At 50.7% G+C, this 17,111-nt stretch overlaps 1 protein-coding gene across 5 annotated transcripts in view; it reads left to right on the top strand.

Moving 5' to 3' along the window:
• SNX29 (sorting nexin 29) overlaps positions 1-17,111 on the top strand; it is a 541,330-nt gene that overhangs the window by 305,345 nt on the left and 218,874 nt on the right. The window lies entirely within an intron of this gene.

Raw genomic sequence — 17,111 nt, 5'->3', positions numbered from 1 at the left:
CCCTCACCAGCACTTTATCCTGTTTCTGCAGTTCTGAGGCCCCTCCCTAATGGGAAAAGCGAATCAGAATCTAAAAATGCCTACATTTTGACTGTTGCCCTTCCAGTCGGCCCCTATGAAAGGCATTTGTAAGAATGGCAGCATTGTTAGAATGTCACAGGCATTTATTTGCATGGTATCGGAGCAGATTTTAATTTGCCAAGGAGGAATCTGCCGAAAGAGGAAGGAATGGAAAGCCAGCACGAGGTGACTTGGAAAAGGTTTGCTTTGTAAAAATTAGTTAAATGCATCCCGGTAGCTCTTCTTTTAAGGTTAATTGTGATACTGACTGTTAGGAAAAACCTAATTAATAATAACAGAAAAAAAAAACTACATTTTAAGTAATATTAAGGTTGTGACAAGCACTTTATAAAACCAAGAATTCAGCATTAAGGTTTAGACTTGATCTTCCAACCTGTGGCCCATTGTTCCTAGGTGGCGAAGCAGATAAAATGCATTAATTAAATATTGGGAAGCGCTTTGCTGGTTCTTCTTATTTATTATCTTGTGCGAGGCTGACATCTTGGCAATTTCTGAGAACAAAAGAATCTGCAGAGAATTTGGTTTGCTCTTTATTTTATCAGGAGGATTATATTTAAATACAATTTTTTTCTCTCTCCTTTTTTCTTTTTCTTCTCTCAGGGTATGAGGGGCAGTCAGAGTTTCAGAGAGTCCTAGAAGGGTCGAATGGGGTGGGTGTGGTGTGCCAACGCTTGGTGTGCCAAGCGTTTACAGCAAGGTTGGCAAACCTTCTGTAAAGGACCAGATAATAAGTTCAGCTTTATGGCCATGTGGTCACTGCTGCATCTACTGTACCGTGTGGACAACACAGAAAGGAATGGGCAGGGCTGTGTTCCAATAAGACTTGATGTACAGCAGGGCTGGGCTTGGCCCACAGGCCGTAGTTTGCCAACCCCAGCTGGAGTCTGGCGTCAGAGGGCCTGGGTTTGAATCCAGGGGTCACTTCCAAGTCTGCAACCCTGGACACATGCGTTAGGTTTCTTGGAGTAAAATGGGGGTAATAATAGTACCCAGTCTCAGAGGTGACAGTGAAGGGGGGCCCAGGGGCCGGAAACAGTGTGTGTATGGGGGTGCAGCGATTGTGCCTGGTGGCCGGGGTCAGTGGCGGTGGCCGCATTTGGCTGGAGCAGGTGCCGTTTACTACTGTGGGCCGTTGTCCATTTGGGAAACAATGGACCGGGGGTGGAGGCAGCTGCTAAGAAGGGAGAGAAATACTTGAGGCTTCCTGTTAGGCAGATGGAGTTTTGGGCTGTTCTGTTAGAAAGCTGGAGGGGTGATCCTGTAAGGCTCAGGATTTCATGTCTTCTGTGTGGGTCATGTGGGTGGTCAGTGTTGGTGCTGTAACAACCCCTGGACAGCTTTATTTGTAGATGATTGGGGTCTTATTAAGCTTCTGAGCCTTCAGCCTTTGCAGCAGGTGGGGAACTCCTCTAATTTGAGGATATTGGATGGAATATCAGTTGGCTCAGGCCACCATGACAAAGTACCACAGACTGGGTGGCTTAAATGATAGGTGTTTGTTTTCCACCAGTCCTGGAGGCTGGGAAGGCTGAGAGCAGGGTCTCAGCAGAGTCGGTTTCCTCTGAGGCCTCTCTCCTTGGCTTGCAGGCAGGCACCTTCCCCACATGGGCTTCCCTCTGTGCACGTCTGTGTCCTGATCGCCTCTTCTAAGAACATCAGTCGTGTTGGCCTAGGGCCCATCCTCATTTTACCTTAATTACTGCTTTAAAGATGCTGTCTCCAAATACAGTCACATTCTGATATCCTGGGGGTTAGGATTTCAGTATGTGAATTTGGTGGGAACACAATTCAGCCCCTAACAAATGGAGTCTCTAGGCATATAAAAATGGAGTAAGTGAGAGAAGGTGTGCACAAGTGAGAGAATGTGGGGCACTGGTGTGTGCGGGGAGGAAGCGGAGGTGGGCGCTACATTGGGCCACGTGCTGGGCTTGCTCCAGTGAGGTGGCCATTTTGGATGAGGTCCCAGCACCATGTTACAGAGTGCCAGGCGGGCGGGGCCCTTTGTGCCACCGGCCTGGGTCATGATCCTCTCGATTTCCGCAAGACCTTTCCCTTGGAGCTCAAACCCACTCAGGGGCCATAGTCAGACAGTGTCACGGGGGCAAGAGCAGACCGGCCTGGCTATCCAAAGTCGTCTCGGCTGCTGTGCGCCCCCGGGCAGATCCCTACTTTCCTGAGCCCCAGTCTGCTCACCTGGAAACAGAGGTACACATACCTATCTTAGAGTATCGGGAAGATACTGTGAGAACGTGCATGTCAAGTGTGTAGCTCAAGCCTTCCATACAGTATGCGTCCGTGAACTTTAGCTGTCCTTTTATTACAGTTACAGTCATACCTGGCTTTACTGCGCTTCGCCGATACTGTGTTTTTACAAACTGAATATTGGTGGCAACCCTGCATGGAACAACTCTGCAAACAACTCTTGGCGCCATTCTCCAACAGCGTTTGCTCACTTCCCATCTCTGGGTCACATTTTGGTAATTCTCACAGTATTTCAAACTCGCATTATTATTATATTTGTTACGGTGATCTGTGATCACTTATCTTTGATGTTACTGTTGCAAAAAACATATGACTCACTTAAGGCTCAGATGCTTAGCATTTTTTAGCAATCAAGTATTTTTAAATTAAGATATGCACGTTGGGCTTCCCTGGTGGCGCTCCGTTTTTTTTTTTTTTTTTTTTTTAGACACAATGCTATTGCGTTCTTGATAGATCACAGTACAGTGTGAGCGTAACTTTTATAGGCACTGGGAAACCAAAAGCCTTGTGTGCCTCACTTTATTGTAATATTCGCTTTATCGTGGTGTTTTGGCACCAAACCTGCAATATGCGAGGTCTGCCTGTGTTGCTTTTACTGTTTTACTGCTACAGTTGTTAGTACCCTCAGCCAAAGATGTTTCAAGCTTGTTGGTATCCCTTGGTCTTCGGATAAAGATTGTTTCTTCAAGCAGCTAATTCTCAAACAGACTCAGTGGTGGTTTCAGGAATCTTAGAGCTAAATGTAAAGAAAATTCTTCCACAAGCTCAACAGCAAGGCCTGGGCTGCCTCACACCCCCCAGTGATGGTATTTTTCGTGCTGGCAACAACTCTTAGGAAACAGAAGAACGGGCTGTGGCTCTGGCCTCGAAGCAGCGACTCTTGGCCGGGGTAAGGCTGCAGATGGCAAGGCTTCCTGGAGCATGCCCGATTCCCGGGTGCCCGGGATCTGTGGGTCTCTGTCCCCAGAGGACCCACCTCTCTGATCCGTCAGCTTCCTTTATTTCACCACGGTCAAGCCTTTTCTTGAAGAGGAATCATCCATCCCTTCCCCCGCGCATCCTGTAATCGGAGTACATTTCTATCACAGCTCTGCCGACTGGTCTGGTGTCTTATACTTTACGTGTGTGTCTCACTTGTTAAGCTTCCTTTCGTTATGATTGCCAGAAACCCAGCTTAAAACGATTCAAGCATCGTTAAGCAGAGTTTACTGGCTCATGTAACAGACTATTCTAAGAGCGGTGGTGGCTTCAGGTCTGGCTGGGTTGGGGTGCTGACGTGGTGCCGTCAGGCCGAGCTCTCCCTGCTGTCTCAGCTGCCTTTCCTCGCTTGGCTGCATCCTCAGGGCACTCGTCACACGTAGGGGCAGAATAAGCACCGCAGCTCCAGGCTTCCATCCTAGCAGCCCAGCAACCCCAGCTGAAGACCTGGGATGCAGTCTCGGTGGCCACTTGGAAGGGGACTCAGTTGACTGGCCAGACCCGGACACTTGCACCAACCCCTGGTGCCATGCGCCCTGGAGATGGGCAAGTCAGGGTTTCCCAAAACAAAATGTGGTGCTGTCACCAGTAGATGGGAGGAGATGCCGGACTGCCACAAACAGCAGACGTCCCTTAAGCCCCTTAGGGCAGGGAACTCTGGCTTCCTGGGGTTTGTTGTCTCAGGCCCTCGCAGAACGCGTGGCGAATAAATTCCAGGCGTTGAACCAAGTTGTCCCATGAAGGTAATTTGGATCCTCACTTGGACTCTCCTATTGGCTTTGGCGATTGTGTCTTTCAATGGCGTAAATGATCTGAGAGTGACTGGTACCCTGCACAGCCCTGTTCGGTAAACAGGAGACAGGCCCCACAGCAACGAATTATCTGGCCCCAAATGTCAACAGTGCCGAGGCTGGGGACCCTGGGCTAGTCTTATCCCTGTGGCATATGCGAAGAAGCTGAGTGCAGAACGGTTACTAGGGTCTCCGCAGGTCACACAGTGAGGGTGGCAGAACCCCAGCTGGAACCAAGGCTGGCCTGGTGGCCAAGTTTCTGCTCTTCCTCACTGTGCTGTTCTGTGTGTAATGGTAACGATGATGGAGGTGATGATAATGGCCACCACCTATGGAGCCTTGTCTTCCAACCGTTATTCTAAGCCAGAGGTTGACAAACTTTATAATGAGCCAAAGAATAAGTATTTTAGGCTTTGTGGACTTACAGTCTGTCATCGTACCGTAAAAGCAGCCACAAACAGTGTGTAAACACAGGGTCATGGCTGTGTTCCAGTAAAACTTTGTTTAGAAAACAGGCCGTGGGCTGGCTTTGGACGGCAGGCTGTGGTTTGCCAACCCTGGTTCTATGTGGTTTACATGGCGTTTCTCATTTTGGGGTTGTTCGTTAGTCAGAGAGCATGTGATAGAATCAAAAGAATGTAGGTTCTGTTTTTTCGAAGATCCAGATGTGAATTTTGTTCTGTCACTTACTGTCTTGTGACCGTGCCACGAAACCTCTCAGGCCCTGGTCTTCGTCTGTGAAAGGGGGACAGCGGCGCTGACCTCACGGTGCTGGTGGGAGACTTGGGAAGCGTGTGGCACAGAGATGTTGCTCAGGGAACAGTGGCCCCCTCGTGGCATGGAGCAAGTGACGTAACCTCTCTGAGCCTCAGTTGCCTCACCTCTGAGATGGGCTTGATGCTTATGTGATAGCTAACACTTGTGTGGTCCATCTTTGAGCCAGGCTTTCTGGGAAAGCGAGCCATTCAGTCCTTCCAGCAGCTCTATGAGGGAAGCAGGCACTGCTGTCACTGTTTTACAGAATGTGGAAACTGAGTTCCGGAGAGTTTAAATAGTAGCCCGAGGTGACATCCTGGCAGGTGGTTGAGTGGACAGCTGAGTCCCAGAGGCTGGTTCTTACCCAGTGCAGGACCCGGGCCTCAGTGCCTCCACCTGTGCAAGTTCCAGAGCTGATATTGACATCCTGGCTCAGGAAGTCACAGCAAATATTTTTAGCCATGGAGTCTAATTTCTCCCTCAGCCCATTGTGATCCACTGTGATTGAGCTTGGAGCGGTTCCATGTTTCGTGTCTTCCCTGCATTTGCTTCTTGAGCTCCTGGGGTAGAGCCCTGGATACAGGACACATTGTCCACTCCATTCCTGATTCCTTTCCTCACTTACATGTGACTAGAGGATTCCTCAACCCCCCTCCACGTACTGGGAACAGTTCAGTGTCTCATGTTCATTTCCTCCTTGCTCCACAGCCTGTACCTGTGTCTGGCAGGCGGCAGTGGCTTCACCGCGCTCCCACTCTGGATCCTGGGCTGGTGTGAGTTGGGCAGGGGCCAGGCCCAGATGCCCAGGCCTGCCTGGTCTTTCTCCAGAAAGAGCATCTTGGCCTCAGCTGCTCTGACCCAACTTCCAGGCTGCCGGACTTGGCCACACTTCATTCCCAGAACCTCCTGCCTGGAGATTCTGAGATTACAGGACAGAGGAAAGAGTAACGCCTTCTCTGTGTGCTCCAGGTGGGTCCCCTTAGCATGAATTTCCGGGGCCTAGCTGTACCAAAAAATGGTTGCAGAAGCTGCCTCAAACTTGATTTTTAAAATTTATTTGTACCCTGTCTTGTTCCAAAAAGCATTTGAAACAGCATATCTTCCATATAGGTGCTGGGACCGTGGGCTGTGGCATCAGATACACTGTATGATCATGGATGTGTTCCTTAATCTCGCTGAGCCTCAGTTTCCCCCATCTGTGAAATGGGGACAACAGAAGACCTATCGCACCGTGTTGTTTGGAGAATTAAATAATTTACAGCATAAGCATTAGTTACTTTTGTTGTCGTTAACTGCTGCTGTTACTATTATACTCACCTTAGAAAGGAATTGGGGATCAGGGGAGATGGGCTTTTAGTCCGGCTCAGAACCAGGGGTGTTTGTGCACTTGTGTGTAATGTGTGTCCTGACCTCATTGCCAAAGGATTGCATCTGGTTTTCCTCTGCATGCAATGCAATCGTTTTCCATGGATTCTGAGCAAATTAACATTTGCTTCTCGCTGAGATGGCTCATTAGTGTCATGCCTGTTAGGAATGTCTTGTTAAAGCAGTTTTATTGGTGATATTTTAAAAATGGGTTACTCTCTGTGTATCCGTTTTGCCTGTTGGATGATGCCTTCCAATCCTCCCCCATCCTGATCTTACTTAAGGCCATGATCAAAAAGCTTGAGAAGGACCTGGTGCTTGGTGGGGTGGCCGTAGGCTCCCCTGGGTCCTTTGGCAGATGCTTCTGGCTCGTGAGAACTCCATCTTTAGGCCCACCTGCCGGGTTTGCCTGCATCTCCAGCTCCTGGATGGACACCCGTCTCTGCATTTTCCTCCCAGGCTGATCTGTGTCGCTTCCCTGCTCCAACCGTTGATTCTGCAGACTCTGCTCTCCTCCTCTGTCCTCACAGCCCTGTCTGCTTTTCTGCTCTTTCCTCTTGGCTTCGTCTGCCCTCCTTCCTCCTCATCTTCCACATCTGCCCTATCCTTCAAGCCTCAACTCCAAGCCAGCTCCTCCCCTGGACCAACTTCCAGGCCCCCGTGTTGGCCCTGCTCATGTTGTTGGCATTGTGCTCATACGAGTCAGGAGGAGATGGAAGCACAGAGGAAGGGAGGGTGGAGAGTGAATATTAACACCTGTGCTGTGCTGGGCGCCATGTTTTATGGTCACTGGACAGTGATGATGGTTTTCCTGTTTGAGAGATAAGAAACCTGAAGGTCAGAGACATTCAATAATTTGACCAATGACTTGTGGTGATGAAGTGTTGAATTCAGACTTTGTTGATTTATTCATTCATTCAGCAGTTTTTCATCAAGCACCTGTGAGGAACCTGGCGCCTTTGCAGATGCTGGGCTGGTAGCCGTGAACAAGAGGTTCTCACCTTTTGGGGTTCACATTCCAGGCTCAAATCCACTTCTGTCTGACTCCAGGGTCTCTGTTCTTTTTATGGCACCACATCATCCATAATGGTTTCTTCCCAAGCAGGTGATCAGGTCCTCCTTGGACCACCATCTCTATCCCCCACAGAGCCTGCATTTGGGGGCCTGGGTGGGAAGGGAGAGCTCCCATAGTGTTGAGTGACTCATTTAGAAAAGAGTACGTTTGGCCAAGTCCAGTCTGCTGTCCTCAGAGGCCCGATCAAGAGTGGCAGGGGCAGCTGCCGACCCCCACGCATGCAGCCTTTCTGCGTCCCGTGTTTATCCCTGTCATTTCACTACACTGGGTGCAACGTCACTGAATGCTTACTGTTTTCTTCTGAAGCTGATGGGTCTCTTTGTTAAATATCTGGGTTGTTTAATTTTTGGATAGCCTTTTAGGGGGAAAAAATGCTGGATCATCCCTTTCAGCTAAAAGGAAACAAGCAGGAAACCACACTCCAGGGTCCCTTCTGAAGCATCCCCTCCAGATTTTCAAGTTTTGACTGAGGACAAGTGCAGTGAAATGATGAATGTTGATTCAAACCCGTAGGCAGTCTGGAGAGTCTTTGGATGGGATGTTTTAAAAGGAAGCACAAGGGCTTCCCTGGTGGCGCAGTGGTTGAGAGTCCGCCTGCCGATGCAGGGGACATGGGTTCGTGCCCCGGTCTGGGAAGATCCCACATGCCGCAGAGCGGCTGGGCCCATGAGCCATGGCCGCTGAGTCTGTGCTCCGCAATGGGAGAGGCCACAACAGTGAGAGGCCCGCGTACCGCAAAAAAAAAAAAAAAAAAAAAAAAAAAAAAAGCACAACACAGATGAACCCTTTTAGATCGGAGCAGCTTCCACCACAACTGCTTGTTGATGGGCCTTTTGATGGAGAAACTCTAGAGACAGAGGTCTGGGGCTTGGCTTTTGTGAGGCTCCCCCTTCCCCTGTAGGTGGTCCCGCTTTAGGGAAAAATAATACTGAGCCGCACTTGAACATTACCATATGCGAGGCACTGCGTAAAGCACTTGACCTGATTATCTCATTTAACCTTGGTTTGTAAAGCAGGTGGCTGAAGTGGACAGGGTTCTGATGACAAAGGATTCTTCCCCTCAAAGGTGAACTCATTTGCGGGACTCCTTTAAACCAGAGATCCTTCAATCCACGTCAGGCCCAAAGATCTGTTTCATTTGGCTAATGACATTTTAAAAATTGAACTTATTGACAATGTTGAACAAGCCATTGTTGAATTTCCCATAAAATCTTCAATTTCCAATTTTCTTGAAAACATGCAACGATCCAACAGCAGTGGGTCTGTGCTCGCTCAGGGCCGAGCAGGTGCTGCCCTGTATCCAAGAGGCAGTCCTGGCAACATCCCTAGCCCACCCAGCCTGATTTTGCCTGCCTGGTCCCTCGAGGCATTCGCATTGGCCCCCTCTGCTTTACATTGTCAGCCTTCTTAGTCTTTTTTTTAAAGCTTTAAAGCAATAGTTTCTCCAATTTGATTTCATATACAAACTTTCAGACGTGTCATTCATTCAGCATATCTGTGCCAGAAGATGAAATCTGCCAAGATGCCTAAGAGGTTGGTTGACTATCGCTTCTCGACTTTTTCTGTGGGAAGTGACTTCAGTTGCAACAGGGGAGAGGCAGCTGGGTCTGTCAGCAGCACTTGCCACAGGGGTGCCCGTGAAGGCCTGGCTTCTTTGGAGATCCGCGTGGTCAGTCATGTCTTAGATGGCCAGGTTATAGATATGCGAGGACTTGGGAATCCAGGTGTGTGTGTGTGGCAGGGGCGGGGGTGTTCTTCCCAACGTGGAAAACAGTCTCTAATTGTACGTGAAACTGTGGCTACGGCGTGGAGTATAAGAATTCAGTTCATCCATCAGAAAAGGCTCCAAGCAGTGCTGTCCGATAGTAATCATAATAGCAGCTAATGCTGGTTGCATTCTCATTGTGTGCTAGACGGTGTGCCGGGCGCCTCACCCAGATTATTTCAGTTATTTCTTACAGCAGCCCCGTAAGATGGGCACCATGATCATGCCTGTTTTACTGATGAAGAAGTTAAGGCCCAGCAAGGGTTAGTTCGAGCTCATATAGCTCTCAGCTGGCAGGATCAGGATTGAACCCAGGCAGTCGAGCCCACCACCTCCACCCTCTCCGGCCTCCTGTAGGTTGAGACACAGCCACGAAGACAGTCTGTCTGGGTCTGAGTGTGTAACAGTGGCCAGGGCACTTTCTGTCTTTATTAAGCCGTCATCATATTTGAAGAAGAAACAGGTTGGCCTCGAGGGAGGTAGAAAAACGTGATATTTACATTTTAAATCAAATTAAATTAAACCATCGCCAGAGACCCAGAGGCACTGACTGTTCCCAGAGTAGCTAACAGAAGGTTGAAATGACTTAATAGTATGGTCTTTCAGCTTTTACGGAGAAAGTTTTGGTTTGGAACTCAGTGCAGCACAGGTAGAGCCACGGTGTTCAAAATAGAGTCTCTGCTTAGCATCTCAAGATGGCATGGGAGCCATAAATAAATTTGACTGCAGAGAAGTTCTTGACAGGAATTTTAAAAAAAAACCTTTAAGCAGGTGGCAGTGTGACATGACATGAAGAAACTCTGTCTGCACTGCCCTGTGTGTGTCACGGCGCTGCTTGGCTTGGCCCAGGCATGCTGCCACTTTTCACCGACTGCTCTTTGTGTTGTGGTGACTCCAATCCCTTAAAGTGCTGTCCTCTTAGAGGAAAGATATCGGGAGACTGTGTTTTTCTTTATCCTGGGTTTGCATTTTAACTGGTGACATTTGTCCTGCTTTGTGTATTCCAAAGGGACACATCACCTGTTGCCCCATTGTCGACGTGGACCATCAAGGTACGGGGAAGCTGAGTCTTCCTGCAGCCGTCCCCTGAGGCTGGTACTGGAGGAGGCCGCAGAAGGCAAAGGGGCTGGGTATTCATTTAGTACCAGCCTTGGCCAGGCCCTGGAGAATCTTTTTTTCGATTTTATCTTCTTAACCAGCCTAGGCAGCAGATAGCAGTAGACCCTTTTACAGACAAAGACACAGAGTACAGTACACTGGGCTTAAGATATGTCACCTGTTCAAGGCCACCCAGCTAGTGGGTGATGGAGCTGGGATACAGATCTTTTTTTTTTTTTAATTTTTTTAAGCTACTTTGTTTTTTTTTTAGTTTTTTATGTTGGAGTACAGTCAATTAACAATGCTGTGTTAGTTTCAGATGTACAGCAAAGTGATTCAGTTATACATATACAAGTATCTATCTTTTTTCAAATTCTTTTCCCATTTAGGTTGTTACAGAGTACTGAGCACAGTTCCCTGTGCTCTACAATAGGTAGGTCCTTATTGGTTATCTATTTTAAATATAGCAGTGTGTACGTGTCAATCTCAAACTCCCGGTCTATGGGATGCAAATCTAGATTTGTCTTCTCTCCCGTTCATGTCACAGTGCCGCATCGCTCCCAAAGCTGTGAGATGTGGATCATTTATTTATTTATTTATTTATGGCTGTGTTGGGTCTTCGTTTCTGTGCGCGGGCTTTCTCTAGTTGCGGCAAGCGGGGGCCACTCTTCATCGCGGTGCGCGGGCCTCTCTTGTTGCAGAGCACAGACTCCAGACGCGCAGGCTCAGTAGTCGTGGCTCACGGGCCTAGTTGCTCCGCGGCATGTGGGATCTTCCCAGACCAGGGCTGGAACCCGTGTCCCCTGCATTGGCACGCAGATTCTCAACCACTGCGCCGCCAGGGAAGCCCGAGATGTGGATCTTTTAAAGCACCCGCCAAGGCTTCACTTTCCAGCAGGGCCCCAGTTTGACTATTGGTCTTGATCCCCGAGCTGTCTTTCCAAAATATCCTGAAGAAGGCAGCGGCAGGTGCGGCATGGTCCAGCAAGATGGAAGCAGTCACGAAGGACTAAAGTCCTCCCCCCGCCCCTGCTTCCGAGGCGTGCACCTCTGTCTCCCCACACACCTCCTGACTGTCTCCAGAGCCCCCAGCCCCTGGTCACAGCACCCAGAGGAGGCAGCCAACTTCTCTTTCCAGAAGCTTCCACAAACATCTCCCTTCTCCTAGACTCCTGATGGTGCCATCCCTGAGCCAGTCCCTCGGGATGGGGGTGAGATCGATCCTCCCGAAAGCCTGTGGTGGAGAAAGGGTGGGGGTCCTCCGACTCGGTCATTTGTGAGAGCTCTTTGTCATCCGTATTCTAGAAATATTTTCCTTAGATCTGTCATTTTTCTAGTGTGGGACTGGCTGCATAATTTGCAGGGCCCAGTGCAAAATGAAAATACTGGTCTTTGTTCAAAAATTAGGGTAAAAACGTCTTCCTTCCTTCTGTAGTCTCTCTCTTGACCTGTCGGGGTATTTTTTAAAAATTTTATTTGCTATTTAATGTCACCCTTCCTTGGACGTGGGGGTACTTGCAGGGCAAGTGCAGACCCTCCCAGGCACCTGGGGCCCTGCCTGGGACCTGACACATGGGGGCACGTGTCCACAGCAGGCCCGTGTTAGGGTGGGGATGGAGCGTGGCAGCGCTTGCTCTGTGAGGGTGGGGAAGCAGACGGCCAAGAACCCATGTCCTCTGCTAATACACACGCTCCATGGTCCCATCAGACTTCACGTACAAATCGGCAATTCAGAGATCAAATGACTAAGAGTTTCAAGATGGTGAACACAGAGCATTAAGCCCCAAGTGCAGGCTCCTCCCCCTCTTTGAAGCTCAGACCCCGTGTGAGTGCGCTGGCCACAGGCCCAGGAGGCTGGTCCTAGCCTATGGCCTTTATGCCATACCAAAGTGTTAACTTTTCATCTAGTTAAACATCTCTCTGTGTTTTTTTTTTTTGTTTTTTGTTTTTTTTTTTGCGGTACGCAGGCCTCTCACTGTTGTGGCCTCTCCCGTTGCGGAGCACAGGCTCCGGACGCACAGGCTCAGCGGCCGTGGCTCATGGGCCCAGCCGCTCCGCGGCATGTGAGATCCTCCCGGACCGCGGCACAAACCCGCGTCCCCTGCATCGGCAGGCGAACTCTCAATCTCTGCGCCCTCTCTGTGTTATTTTAGCTCAGGTTTTGCAAAGGCAAGTCCAGGTTCTATTGCAAGAAAGAGGAGTAAGAGCTGGGCAGTAAACAGCAGACGCCCATTGCAAGGAGCTGCTGATGGAAGGCTGGAGGCTGCATGTGTGTGTGTGTGTGTGTGTGTGTGTTGGTTGGTGTTGTCAAGGACTGGATGAGACATAGGGATAAGGGGGGGCAGCTGTCCCCCCTTGCCCATCATTTCTGAGTGTCCTCTCCCATGTGTGCAGCCCCACGGAAGAGCTTCCCAGGAGGCTCTCCCTGGAAGGCAAGTTATTTTTCAGTGTAGTAAACCTGTTGCCACCATATGAGCTCAGACATGCCTGTCAGTTGAACAGCATCCCCTCGAGGGCTCTGTCCTTGGTACAGGCAGGGTTTTCTTTGACTACAGGCGGCTCCTTCCAGCTGCCATCCTGTCCATTGGGAGCTGCTCATACCTTCCTTGGCAGCTGAGGAAATGGACGCTAACGTGGCACCACACGTTCCCTGACGAGCAAAACACCTTCCCTGCAGGGAGGGGCCGCATTGGAAAGTGGAGAACAGCGTTCCATCCCCCCTCCCTCACCCACCCAGCCCGTGCAGCCCCCAGAGTGTGGGGTGGAGGTGGGAGCCTCTGAAGTGACATCCCCCCACCCGCCCCGCCCAGGTCTCTTCTTTGGATGAAGCCTTTTCTCAAAACAGCAAGTTGTTTTTGAAAGGCCTGTTCATTTCTGGCTAAATTTACAAAGCAACTTGTGTCGATATTACTCTGTTGGTACCGAAATCACATGTCAGTTCCTTCCCCGGAGTAAACTGCTCACAGAGGGGGCATCTGCAGAGTCGCTGCGACTCTCCCAGCCTCCCTTTGCCGGTGCAGTGATTTGAGGTTCGGTGTTGTGAAGTGAGTAGCTCCCCACTTTGGGAATCAGACAGACCAGGCTTCGAACCTGACTAGCAGGGTGGCTTGGGCCAGTTCCTTCGGCTCTGCGGGTCTCATTTTCCTCGTCTTAAAGAGGGAGGTTGATGTGAAAGGTTGAGGTGAGGCAGCTCATGTAAAGGGCTTGGCACATGTGGGCAGATGGCAGCTGTCCCCCCTTGCCCATCATTTCTGAGTGTCCTCTCCCATGTGTGCAGCCCCACGGAAGAGCTTCCCAGGAGGCTCTCCCTGGAAGGCATTTCCAAGTGTGGCTGAGATCACAGAATCCTAAAACCAAAGACCTTCTGACCTCACCTGCTGACTCCCATGGAAATTGTGTCGATGCCACTTTTGCATGTCACAAATATTTATCGAGAGCCTTCGTCAAGCACTGGGGTGTCTGTGTGTGTGTGTGTGTGTGTGTGTGTGTGTGTGCGTGCGCGTGCATGCACACACAAAACAGACTTGGTCTTGCCTTTATGGAGTTTATATTCTAGCAAATCAAATAGAGTGCAAACAAGTCATCAACAAGTAAGTTAATCTATTTCTATGTAACATTTACTCTCAGACTTAGTAGTTTAAAAGAACATGTTACTTATTGTTGACTTGTGGCTAGATTTGCTATCCAGCACATGCATGTACCAGTCCGTCAGTGCCAGATCACGGGCCCCTTCCCTTTTGGGCCTCAGGTCCTGATGCTCAGGACAGCTGACGTAGCTGAGCATCCCATCGTAGGGAGCGGTGACGAGCAGCTGTGCGGGTGACGTCAGGAGGGAAGTCAGCCTTTGTAACCTCATCTTAGCAGTAGCATCTCAATGCTGTTCCGTCTTCTGTTCTTTGAGAAGCAAGTCACTGGGTCCAGCCACCCTCACGGGAAGGGGATTCCGTGCAGGCGTGAGGTGAGCAGAACCCATGCTGAGAAGAGCCACTGCACACAGCGTGGCCTCTCTGCAGAGGCGACCTTTGAACTGAGTCCCGAGTGATGAGAAAGAGAGAAAGGAAGAGTAGAAAGCAGAAGAAACAGCAGATGGAGTCTCTGGAATGGGGAAGGGCTCCTTGGAGAGCTGGGAGACCACCGTGTTGGGCCATAGCGAGTTAACAAAAAAAAAAAAAAGTGTGGAATTGTGCTGGGAAGGTTGGCGGGGACCAGCCTTTGCTCAGGATCCCGTGGTGGCAGGGAGCTCACCTCCTGTCCCGCTGAGGGTTAACAGTCATTGTTGGGAATTTTCTGTTGAGCTGGAACTGTCCTCTCGCACTGGCTACAGGGCCCCCGGGCATGGTTTTCTGCACTTGGAGTCGTGAAACTTACTGAGCACATGGGCCTCCAGTGTGCCACGTGCTGGGCTGAGCATCACAGGGTTTGTGCTCTGGGGACGCAGCAGCATTCCTGACCTCAGGGAGCTCACAGGGCTGAAGAGAAGGGCACAGCACAGAATGGAGGGTCCGTGACACACGGCAGACTGATGACATCCAGCTGGGCGAGGTACATGGACGTTTCTGGAGGAGAGAACGTGGAAGGATCTGGCGCATGGGGCTGCCTGGTGAGAGGAACAGAACGTGTGACCTCAGAGGAGCCGGGCACTGGCCGCTGTGAAGAGGGCGATGGAGGTGGTCCAGGTGGGGGTCCTGGGATGACCGGGGGGAGATTTCTCAGCGGTGGGGAGTGGCTCAGAGATGATGTCATATGTGGAAATTCACTGTTGCCTCTGTTGCAAAGGCCCCAGGGCATTCTCTAACTTCAGAGCTAGCCTTCCTCCCTGCGGTGGACGTTCCGGAGGCCTGGAGCCAGGGTGTCCAGGGATGTGCGTCATCTGTGTGTTTTCTTCCCCTCTCTTCCTCACTCCCCTCCATTGCACGCTTGCTGTGTTCTCAGCACTGTCCCTGGAGCTTTATGTACACGGTGTATTGGATTGATTCTTCGCACCCACTCCCCCAGTGAGGTAGGCACCGTCACCCTGTTTTAGTGTGGGAACTGAGGCCCCCCTCTCATGGGGGGATGATGGAGGCTGTCCTCCCTGAGGCCCCCTTGCCTCTGAAGCCTGTCCCTATCCAGCGCCCACACGCTTTCTTGTCTCTTCCATTTCAAACCTCTTGGGTCAGAACATCATTGGTGTTTGTTTAAAAATCCCTCAAAGAAATTTCCAGAAACCCCTAGGGCAGGAGTTGAGAGGGGTCTTGTATTTATGTGGAAGAACATCCTTCAAGCAGATGGGAGTGGGGGTAGGCGTTGCCACCCCTTCTTCTCGGTGTCAGAGCCCCTGGGCTGCCTGCAGGGACCGACAGGCCATTCATCGGTGGGCTTTGAGGGCAGATCGCTATGTTTTGACCCAGAGACAGAGCAGTGAGCCCAAGTGCAGCCCCTGCCTGGACGGCAACACCTCCAGTCAGGGGGCGGGAGATGCCGATGTGCAAAAAGCAAGTTAAAGTCGTTTGCTAAGTACTGTGCTCAGGAAGGGAGAGGCGGCCACCTTCTGCTTTCCTGCTGGCGATGCGATGACCTGAGCTGGGCCGACAAGGTTGTGCAAGCAGGACCTGGGAGTCCCAGCACATGGCCTGGGCCTGTGGCAGCCTGGTCAACAAGACAGGCCCTGCTCGCCTGCAGGGAAGCACCACCAGGCCTTGACCCTGGCCTGAGGCTTGTGGTCCCCACCTTGCCGGATCCTCCCGCGTCACCTTTCTCTTCTTTCCGCAAGCAGAGGAGAGCCGCTGAGTGAGGCGTCTTAGTCCGTTCAAGGTGCAGGAACACACTGCCACGGGGCGCCTTACAAACAACAGGCATTGATTTCTCACAGCTTGGGGGCTGGAAGTCCGAGATCAGGGCACCAGCACGTCCGGTTCTTGGGAGAGCGTCAGCTTCCTGGTTTGCAGATGAGCATCTTCTTGTGTCCTCACGTGGTGGAGATCAAGCTTTCTTGTCTCTTCTTAAAGGGCACTGCTGTGGTGTGAATGTTCGTGGTCCCCCTGCCCCAATCCATACGATGAAAACCTAACGCCCAAGGTGATGGTACTAGGAGGTGGGGCTCATGGGAGGTGCTGAGGTCATGAGGACAGAGCCCTCAGGAGTGAGCTTATGGAAGAGGCCTGGGGAGAGCCGCCTTGCTCCTTCTACTACGTGAGGACACAGTGAGGAGTCGGCCGTCTGCACCCTAGGAGAGGGCCTTCACCCCACAAAGCTGGCACCCCAATCTTGGACTTCAGCCTCCAGAACTATAAGAAACAAGTGTCTGTTCATCATCTGCCCAGTCTGTGGCATTTTGTTATAGCAGCCCGAATGGGCTACGACTGGCACTAACCCCATTCACGAGGGCTCCACCCTCATGACCTAATCACCTCCCAGAGGTCTCGTCTCCTCACACCGTCACATTGGGGGTTAGACTTTGACACATGAATTGTGGTCGGGGGACACAAATGTTCATTCTATAGCACTAACTTCATCGCAGGCAGAGGTCATTCACTGTGGATATAAGCCCTGGAGTTCTAACGTGATTGAATGTTTTTTAACATTTAAAAACACTCGTGGGTAATTTCTGTTCCTCTCTGCCCATATGCTACACACACTTATTGCATGCTTACTGTGTGTCAGGCACTGTTCCAGGCCCTGGGGGACAGCAGTACACACATGCCCAGAGATCGCTGCCTTCCTTTGCTTCTCCCTTGTGAGGATCAAGTGAGTTTGAAGAAATAGTAGTCAGATGGGAGTGAGGGCCGCATAAAAATCAGAACAAGCGCAGGGAGTGATGGGGCTGGGAGGACTAGTTTATACAGGGTGGACTTGGAAAGCCATGCTGGCCAGGTAGTCTTGGAGTAAAAGCCCAAAGGTGGAGGAGTGAATGTGCCTGGTGGTTAGTTACCTGGGAGAGGGAAGTCCTCTGCAAAGGCAA

The sequence above is a fragment of the Neophocaena asiaeorientalis genome, unplaced genomic scaffold (assembly GCF_003031525.2).
Source record: "Neophocaena asiaeorientalis asiaeorientalis breed wild unplaced genomic scaffold, Neophocaena_asiaeorientalis_V1.1 scaffold91, whole genome shotgun sequence".
Lineage (NCBI taxonomy): Eukaryota > Metazoa > Chordata > Mammalia > Artiodactyla > Phocoenidae > Neophocaena > Neophocaena asiaeorientalis.
This window is presented reverse-complemented; position numbering and strand designations above follow the sequence as displayed.